The 10,301-nt window shown below is 46.4% G+C and overlaps 1 long non-coding RNA gene across 1 annotated transcript; it reads left to right on the top strand.

Annotated features, from left to right (window-relative positions):
* Positions 1 to 1,245: 1,245 nt before the first annotated feature.
* Positions 1,246 to 3,675, top strand: LOC135311447 (uncharacterized). Its single transcript, XR_010371078.1, has 3 exons — positions 1,246 to 1,308; positions 3,451 to 3,541; positions 3,629 to 3,675. It is a non-coding gene; the product is annotated as an uncharacterized LOC135311447 (long non-coding RNA).
* Positions 3,676 to 10,301: the final 6,626 nt, after the last annotated feature.

Raw genomic sequence — 10,301 nt, 5'->3', positions numbered from 1 at the left:
TACGACAAGAATTTGTATGCTTTCTAAAAGCAGCAATGTATGTTTTCCTAGGGTGGTGGGTTGTTTTTTGGTTTTTGTTTTTTTCTAACCATCTTGATGCACTCTTACTGTATGGGAAACTTGATTACCTGACAATTGTGTATTGGGTTTGTCTTAGGACGGATACAGGTTGAACTCGCAAAGGGGGGCGGCATGACTGAAACCTATCACAGAGGTGATGCTATGGTGTACATTTTTAAAATTCTTCTTAGTCAAGTGTTGCGTTTCATGAGTGACGTAACAGAATGAAGCCAAAATAGAAAGTGATGTTTTGAAAATGTCAGATAGATTGTATTTTCTCCCAATAAGAAACAATGTCTTGTCTTTTCCAGTCATATCTCCTGACATCAGTGTCTCCGTCTTCAGCTGGCAAGTGAACACACGCGGCCAGGGAAAACCATCTACTTATTTGGGTGTATTTGACTTGGACTGCTGGTATGAGGCTCAAATGCCAGGCTCACTAAGGTAGGTTTTTATGAAGCTGGTTTCAGTATCCCTCCCCATAATTCACTGGAAAGTCGGCGTTTAGCTTCTGCGCTTGTTTTCTTTCAGGCCAGAAGAATCCCTTCAGGACTGCCCCTATTTTGCACTGTGGTCACTGGACGCTGTGACAAGCACGACTGCTCCAAACCCCCTTCTGGATGTTGTGGTGCAGGAGCGCAGCCTAAGCTGGAGAGTTCCTCCTTCTTACCCACAACCTGAGCTGTGTTTTCATCCAAGCACCTATAATTTTGGTAGGTATTACACGGCTTTGAGTAGTGATAAGCTTAAACCGAGCTCAAATGCCATTTATTGGTTCTCCTGTTCACTGTTTGTCGCGCAAAAACCCAACCAAACCGAAACACCCCAACCCCCACCCACCCAACCGTGATGACGTTGTGCTGACCAAGTGTGTGCTGTTGTGACACCTGCCTGACAGGCGGCTGGGTCTGGGGGTTGGGTGCTTCTGTAACGCAGCCCGTGAGGTGGTGCTGGTGATCAAATGAAATGACTCTGGGCTGAAGCTCAAAGCGCAGTACCTCGATAGCCCCGGAGGTAAAATTTCTACACTCAGCCATTATTTTTCTAAAAAAGGCTGTAAGTGATGTCATGAGGAAAACGGGTACTCAGTTGTACCTTTCCAGAGGTTGCTGTGACAAAAATGTAAACTGGTGCTACCATCACGGTGAGAGTGTGGAATGTTGTCCAACGTTCGTTGTCTCTGCAGATGGCACGTGCCTGCTGAGCTCTGGAGTTGTTCATGTGACGTGCAGCGGCTTCCAGAAGGAGGTGAGCTTTTACTGTGTCTTTATGGAGAATGTCAAGAGATGGAGCTTTCCTAAGCTTTCCATGGCGCTGCTTTCGGTGTCAGGGACCATTTAATGCTCCTCCTGCCCATCCACACGCGTAACTGCAATTGTACCCTGCCAGTTTTATCAAATGTAATGTTTGAGGTCCCCTCTTGGGAGTGTAAACCCACCGTTGCCTCCCGTTGAAGCATGATCAGGGACTGAATGTCTAGAAAGGAAGAGAGCGCTGCTCTAGGAGCAGGAAGAGAAAGTCGGGGAAAGCTGTTCCTTCTCTCTCATCAATGAGTGCAACTGCCTGCGTGGTCCTGAGTTCGGGTTTTGATCCCTGATGAGCTGGGAAAAGAGGACAGAACGGAGAAAAGGAAGCATCGTTCCCTCAGAACAACCTTCAGGCAGAGGAGCACTTGGTAGGAAGGGGAGAGCAGTCTTTCCCTGCCCTCATCTTCCTCTCTACTGGATTCCTCACCAGATCTGTGGGGGTGCGTTGGGGCAAAGCGCACTTGTGCACAGGGTGGTAGCTAACATGAACGTCTTGGCAGGTTGGCCTGGCCCATAGGCTGTTTCTTTTGCAAGCCTGATGTAGGCTCTTCCATTCAGATTGGGTGATCTGATGTCAGCTCCACGTTGGGAATAATTGGGAAATGCAGAAATTTGTCATACCCTTTGCTGAATTGAGACTAGATCATTCAGAGGCTTGTTAGGGATTTGAGCAGGAATTGCTTGTGAATGTGAGTAAGACAAATGTCAGAATTAGGGACAAGAAGCTTGGTTTGGGGTTTTGTTTGCCACCGTAAGTCGTACTCGGTGTGTTTCCTTGTCTGAGACTGGTTTTCAGAAAAAGATGGAAATCTGATGTGTGTATTTGAACGTGTAGAAATGGCTTTGAATGTGATGATTTTATTTAGAAGGGAAAGATACTTGTGAATGTGCTTAAAAAGCCAAAGAAAGAAGCAAACAAAAAGCAAAAGCCCTAAAAAGGAAAATTTGATGAGGGCTCAGTCTTGGCCCCTCGGGACAAGAAGGACATAGAGTTGCCGGTGCGTGTCCAAAGAAGGGCAACAAAGGTGGGGAAGGGTCTGGAGAACAGGTCTCATGAGGAGAGGTTGAGGGACCTGGGGTTGTTTGGCCTGGAGGAGAGGAGGCTGAGGGGAGACCTTATCGCTCCCTGCAGCTGCCTGACAGGAGGCTGTTGTGAGGTGGGGGTTGGTCTCTTCTCCCAGGTCACTAGCGATAGAACGAGAGGAAACGGCTTCAAGCTGCACCGGGGAGGTTTAGGTTGGATATTAGGGAAAATGCCTTCACTGCAAGAGTGGTCAGGCCTTGGAAGAGGCTGCCCAGAGAGGTGGGGGACTCACCATCCCTGGAGGTATTGAAAAGACATGTAGACGTGGCACTTGAGGGCCTGATTTAGGAGACATGGTAGTGTTGGGTTGACAGTTGCACTCATTGATCCTAGAGGGCTTTTCCAACCTTAAGGATTCTATGATTCTATGTTTCTATGTTCATTTCACCTGGAAGAAGTACCAGAACACCAGCTGCACTAAGCTACTCCTTAACAGTGCACGTCTGTGCCTGCCTGTGCTTTGCCCTTCTGAAGGATCGCCACGGCATTAGAACACAGTGTTTGAAGCGCCTAAACCTGAAACCTATTAGAACATCAATGTTTCACTTCTTTTCTGTCATCTTGGGAAATGACAACTTAATGTTTGGGGTGTCGTAACTCCTTCATGTCTTCATAGCCTGGAAAGCTGCTTGATCTTGGCTTCGCTGCTTCCATGCAAACGTTGCAGAGTTCTGTTTGTTCTGTCCCCTTCGCGCATTCCTGATGGCAAACTTCTCTGCACCCCATGTGCCATGGGTATAAGCAGGGCACGTTGCTGGGAATAGTTAATTGGAACGCAGTAAATTGAGAGGATAATGCAGAGGCATGCAAATAAAGATTAGAATTAGCCTTTGGGAAGTTGACGTGTCAGGGGAAAAATTCCATGTGCTCCTCACAGCAACAAGCAGCCCAGCCTGTGATGCCTGAGTGAGTGTAGGGTTAGAAACAAGCACTTACTGTTGGTGGTTCGGATGTTGACAGCAGGTGGGATTCTCCTTTGATTTCGCCTGTTACTTTTAGGAGGAGCAGTTAGACGCGGTCTTGTCAGCTGCTGCCCAGACAGGTTCTGTAGGGCTTCTGACTGGCTGCATTAAGCTTTGGACATCTAAAGGTAAGACTTGTTATGTTTTTTTTATGTTGCATGGTTTCTTCGTTTGGAATTCTTGATTCATTTCTTTTTTGTTCTCTCTTTTTAAAGAGCAGCCAAGTTCTGCTGCTAATTTACAGTTTGCCCTTGACTGGACGTGGAGCCGAGTGATCTATACAAAAGACGAATTTGAGCAAATCTGTGAGTACTAGTGCAGCCATGCTGCAAACCTAGAGTCAGTCTTTCCAGTTGAGCTCATTCAGTGATCTGCTGGTAGATGGTCTTGCCCGCAGATCTGGAAGTGCACTTTGAAACTCTGCAATGGCTCTGTAGGCTAACGATTTCATACCTGTTCTTGAAAAGGTGTTGCGCTGTTTGACGGCTCCTGCAGCTCCACTGACCCGCAGAGGTTACAGGCTCTGCAGCACCGCCAGTTGCTTTTGAGCAACCTTAGCACAGTCTTGAACTGTTTTCTAACAGAGGCACAAGAGCTCGCCGGAGAAGGTTTGTCACAGTATTTCTAACTCTCTGGTATGTCTTATGAAGATTTGGAACGATGCTGGGGCTGTAATTGTGGAAAGAGGAGCTTCTGTTGGTTTTGCTGATTGGCAGAAAGTCAGATGTAGCGGGGAGAAGGGGCTTAAATGGGAGGGGTTGGGGCTGCCACTTACCGCGCATTGAGCTCAGGGCAAGAGTTTGTTGGGGAGCTGGTGCGAGTGGGTGGGGAGGCTGCGGTCAGCAAGGAGCTGTGCAAGCACCCGGCTTGAAATTACAGCAACGGGATGTGGCACTGTGACAAATACTCCCTTTGATTGTCAGCTAGCAGTGCGTGATTGCATGCAAATATTGGATTGGAAATGACTAAAATCAGAGAGGAAGCCTAAATGAGTAACATGTAAAGTGAGTTGCATGAGTTTCTGTAGCTGTTTCTATTAGAACTTGTTCCTGGCATATTGAGGAGAAAAGAGAAAATCCCTTTGCTAGAGTAAACGTCTCTGCTACGTGAAGAACAGGTGCCTTATCCATGAGTGGATTTAGTAGTTCCAACTTCACTTTTTTTTATTAAACCTTTAGTGAATCTTCTTCTTTGTAAGGGTTGCTTGTGATTGTGGGCTTTTACTTCAGAGAAGGACATGATACGGAGTGAAAAATGCACAGGCAAAGATTTCTACCGTGTTATTTTTCTACTTTCTCTTTAGTGCAATGAGGGGAGCTTTATAAAAAACAAAAGAAATTGCACACCAACAGTCCTCTTAAGCTTCTTTTCATGTTTTGCAGACTTGACAAATAAGCTGGCGGTGACCAGCCTCGCAGCTTTGTATGCACGAGTGGTCCTCTGGTTCTGTGGGTCCCGCCTCCTGCCCGAGGGCTCAGGTAAGCCTAAACTGTCACGCGTCTGTAGCAGTCAGTGCTTCCTATGAACACCTGCTTCCCCATGGTTTTGTCAAGGCTTCCTCAATACCAAGTCGTGCCGGTTCAGTGACAGCAGATGCTGAAGTTCTGCTGCTGAAATTGAGATTTCACTGTTTTTTCAACTACGTCGTGTAGAATGATGGAAGCAGTTTCTTTCCGGGGTGTTTCTCAGAAACAGCACTAAGCCTCTGAGGGAGGGAGTTGCTCGTGCCCACAGCTTGAAATCCTTGGGATTGTAAACAAGTAACTCCTAAAGCACCAACACGGGAATGCTTGATTTTACAGTAAAAGCCTGACGTGCGTGTTTTGAACTTTTTACGGATTGTTTGAGGAAAAAATACACCTTGGAAATAGTTCATCATTTGGATGGGTTATAAATCCTATTGTCAGCCTTAACTGCCTTACGCATGTTCACGTGACATGTTTAAAAACCCATTCCCTTTGAGAACTGGGGGTTTTTTTAGAGTGAACTTCAGCTGACACTACATGTTCTGGATGCCACATCACCTGTAAGCTTGAAATGGCACTTAGGACAAGGAGGAATTGACTCCTGTGTCGTAGGTCTCTTTTAGCAAAGGCAGAAGGAGGCTGGGCTTCTTTCAAAGTCGGAGGCTTGCCTGTGCTTTTGATGCTTAGCTTGTGTGTTCTTCTGTCTTTTTAGTCAAAAACTGTAGGTTGAAAATGTGATATGACTTCTTTAACTTACTTCTTATTTATTGCCTGTAGGTGACGAGATGCGTTTCTCTAGACCTTTCTACAATTATCCTCTGATTCGGAGCTACTACGCTGGTCATCGACAGCAACTGGAGCGTTTATCAAGGTAGGACGTGCAGGAAAGCTCTAGAGCAGTTCCACTGCAAATTCAGAAGCGGCAGCGAGTGGCTTTTCCATCAGCAGCTGTATTTGCTACGCTTCATGCATTTGCTGGCAACACTCTTGCCTGGAGTGATGCGTGTGTCCTGCTGAACAGAGAGGTTCCTTTCCCGTGTTGAAATGTTGATATATACCTCTGCTTAGTGCCCTTTGTTGGTATCATCATTGTTTTGACGTGCACGTAATTCATTGGCAATTCTGTGTCATTTGTTACCACTGGAAAAGGTCGTGTGGTGAGGACAGGATCAGTCACGGCCAGGTCAGCAAGGCACGGCCTTTGCAGAGCAATTGTTCTGGGCACAGAAGAAAGCGTGTTTTAGAAACAAACAAAAAACAAACAGAAAACAAAGCAAAAATAATCTCTCTCAATGACCAGTGATAGATGGCGATAAGGGGATTGGCCCAAATCTCCCACTCCCAAGCACCGCGGTGTCGTTGAAGGAGATGGGCAGAGTCACATGCAGCTGGCACGGCCAGCGCTCTCCTGGCGACTGGATAAAAGCCCCTTCCTCACGGGAACTCCCTTTCCTGGGCTGGCTCACGAGCATAATGGTGATGTGCCTTGGGTTAGGTGAGAACAGATTTTTCTTTGGCAACTGTTCTGTAACCTAAAGAAAGTCCTCAAGTAGCCGTGGCTGTGGCACCGTGAGCAAGGTGCAGCAGGAGGAGTCCAGGTGGAAGCTGCTCTATGTCAGGCGCTGGCTTTCAAGCTCCTCTTCCTGCGCGTCCTTCTCAGGTAACTCTCGTACAGGCTCACGGGCTCCTTAGAAGCACCACCTCCAGCGTGCTGCTTCTGCTCGTCCTCCTCGGGAAATGAAAGGCTGGCGTCGCAGCCCGCAGGAGCCTGCGATGGGCTTCTGAGGAATGCAGTGTTTCACAGGCCAGCCCTCCGTCACCGTGATGGCACGTGCAGAGGCGCAAACGTGCTGCTTCAGGGGATACCAGAATTCAGCTGCGGGCTCAGCTTTCTGACCGTGACTGTTTTTCAGTAACAGAAGCGAGGTGCTGAGACCAAAGCCTGACATTGCCGTGCTGGGGTCTCACCGCTGTGTGTGGGAACACTCCCGCTGGGGGCGTGAGGTTTGGGGTAGCTTTGCTCACACTGCCCTTGTATTACAAGTAATGCGGCACAAAAGAAAAACTGGAAACTAAAAGGTCGCTGCAACTTTCCCCTTAATAAGGGAGCTTTTTGGATTCCTATTTGGAGCTCCTTTAATAATTCACTAGGATCTAATGAGCACCTTTCACCCGACTCCGAAATTTCTTTCCAGTCTACTTCAAGTCACGATCGTGCCTTTGTCTGTTTGTTCCTTTCTTGGAGTCGTGGGAGCTTTAGCTGGGTTTGTTTTGGCTGGAGGAAATCTGTGACACCGAGAGGCTGGAATTAGTGTTTTCCTCTGTCAAATCCTCGCTACGTTTTGTTCCAGAGGCAAACGGGACTCTGACTGCCTGATGATCGATGGGATGGTTTCCCAGTTGGGAGACCAAGTTGAGAAGTTGTGGCAGAGAGATGAAGGAGGAACGGGGAAATACCCACCTCCTAGTTTACAGGTGAGTGTTGTGTTCGCTGAAAACAACCACCACCACCACCACAAACCCCAGCCCCAGCCCAGCCCTCCCCCAAAGCCAATGATTTCTCAAAGAGAGGACCTTTAAAAAGCTTCTACCTTTTCATTCCAGGCACTGCTGGAGCTCTATTTGCTAGAAGGCGTTGAAGAAAGCCACAAACATGCAATCGTATCCCTTGGAGTTATTTCTGTCACACCTCCAGTATACGCGCATCAGGGGTCTGAAATGTCTGTCACCTCCGCGTTCGATGCATTTTCTAATTTGTGCTTCAAACACACTGCGGATGAACACGTGTAGTTAAGAATTAAGTCGCAGACAGAAGCATTGTTGGATTTCTTTGTACTGTGGATTGTTTAGGAATTTTTAAAATGTTTTGTTGCAAAGTCTTTTCTGATGTGAGAAAACAGGTTTACTAAGCAATGTTAAAGGTAGAAAGCTCCCCTAGATTTTCTCAAAATGTAAACTGTTTTTCATTTTTGAAGCACCCACAGCTGTAGCAAACAGCTGCTTCCTCGAGCGATGCACTAGAATGTGCTGCTTCAGAGCAAAAGGATTTCTGACAGTGGTGTACCAGGACCTGATGTTGCTGAAATCATCCATTTTCCAGCACAGCTAAGAGGGCTTGCTTTTGTGCTGTTACAAGTGCGGGCACACAGAATAATAGAGAGAGAGAAGGGAAAAGTCGTTGGGCAGAAACTGAATTTTTAAGCTGCCGAAATACACTGTGTTGCTTTGGTTGTGTGTTGCCTGACCCGAGAGGGGAGCCTAGAGAGCAGGGGCTTTAAAGCTGTTGCACCCCGGAGCTCTCTGATGAGAATAGACCCCCCAAAACAGCTGTCAGAAAGAGAAAGTGACACTGCCGATGAGTGATCCACATACTGGTTTAAATCCAGTTTTAATCATCCAGAGCTAAGCTGTGCTGTAAGGACACCCTAATTTCAGTTGTTTTATATACGCTGGAAAGGAGGGAAGAAACCAGCTGTAGAATTTGTTTGCTTTAATAATCAAGCATTGGCCGTTCTCATGTTTTGAATGTCCAGCTGGTGGCTCCAGTGACTAAAGAGGGAGCCTGTGTTTCCAACGGAACTGTTTAAATATCGAAAGGCAACCTTTCTGAATGCCTTAGAGAAATCAGAGAGTCTGTCTTTCTGGTTATTTATTCAGAATGCAATTTTGTTGTTAGGGCCTGACTATCTTCAGGTTGCAACAGCATGAAATGGCAAGACTAATACATGAGTATTTTCTGCGTCCTACCACTATGATATTCTTATTTCCTTTTATTATCTATTAATGTTCTATTAACAATAGTAATAATGTTATTTCATGTGATAAATTGTTGGTCTTGCAAATCTATTAGCCTTAATTAGATACTTGATATCAGACAATTTACTTGCTGCTAGACATCACGCATCCCTTTCCGAACAAAACAGAACCTTCCGTCGACTCCTTCGCAGCTGCCTTTGCCATCCCTTCGGGCCTTGTTAAGCGTATCCAAGGATTTTGGCTTCTAGACCACAAGGACTATGATGTAAGCATGTGACAGTTTAGTTGGGCACACATTGCAATACAATGCTATGATCTATCAAATGATGTAAAAACCCTGGTGCTTAGCTGATACCAGGTGATAAAACATGGGAAGCTTCTTTTGTAATGCTGCTTCAGCAGCACCTTCAGCAATACGTGATGATCTGCAGTTTGGTTTTAATTGCATTGAGAGGAAATGGATTAAGACAATGAAGAAGTCAGCGTTAATGCTTGACGTGTGACTTGCCAAAGCCGTCTGTTCAGGTTGTTCTCAGCAGAGCAGTCGAGCGCTTTCTCAAAAGCAGTGGTTTGGGGACTTTAACTATTCAAACTGCCATCCTGGCAGCAAGACTTGAGACAGAAGACCGCAAAAGTGACTCTTCAATCTAATTCATGTTCCCTCTGATGCTGAAGGTTGTTCTTTGCCCATCACAATGTTAATATAACCTGTTTGCCTGGGAGAATGACTTGTCTTTATGAGAGGTGATGTTTGCCTACGGAGATTTGGTTATCCTGGCCAGGTGTGAATCACTCCTGTCAAAGGACTCCCTTTGTTCTGTACGGCTCACGGAATATTTTTTTCTGCAGACACTTCAGCATTTATATTTACCTGTCCGGTACCAAGCCCTTCATTAGTCACCATCTAAGTTTATTCAACAGAGATTCACCCTTACTGAAGACACTTTTGAATCGTTTTGTTGTGCGCGTGTGTGTCTCTATATCTTAAGAAACCTGATCTCTACCTTCTGCAGAGCTCCCTGGCCCTGCTGCTTGAACCAACTGCAACCAAACCTGTGTCGTGGCAAGACGTGCGAATTCTTCAGTCCCTCATGTGCCAAGGAGAGCATAGGCGAGCCCTCAGATACATGCAGGTGATGAAGCTCTCGGCCTCCAGCTGTAGCGAAGTGCGGCTTTTCCTCACTGTGCTGTTGTCCAATAGGTAAAGAAATATCTGCCACCATTTTGGCACTCAAATACTGTGAGAGGTGGAGAACAAACACTAGAAATCACAATCCCCTACACTTCCTTTGAACTTTGAGCACAATATCTGGGGGGCATCTTTTTGGTGATACCATTAAGATGCCTTTACGTCTCACAAAATTAACTGCAGGTGCATGGCGGAGGCTTGGGCTCTGCTGCAGGAACACACCGCTCAGTTAAAGGAGGAAGAGCTATTAAAAGACATGTATGACATCTGTCGGGAGATGGGACTAGTGGGAGACTTCCTGAGGCTGCCTTTCACAGACTCTGAACAAGTAAGTGTGGGCAAGAGGAAAATCTGAACCCCCTCTTTGCCAAGAGAAGAGGCAGGGTCATCATATATGTTTTCAAATGTGTTATTTCTCATAGAAGTGTTTGGAGAAATTTTTACGGATTCATGAGATTCTTTTAGTCCAGCATCTGC

This window comes from Phalacrocorax carbo, unplaced genomic scaffold (assembly GCF_963921805.1).
Source record: "Phalacrocorax carbo unplaced genomic scaffold, bPhaCar2.1 SCAFFOLD_73, whole genome shotgun sequence".
Classification (NCBI taxonomy): Eukaryota; Metazoa; Chordata; class Aves; order Suliformes; family Phalacrocoracidae; genus Phalacrocorax; species Phalacrocorax carbo.
The sequence above is the reverse complement of the archived record's forward strand: the minus strand, read 5'-3'. Positions and strand labels throughout refer to the sequence as shown.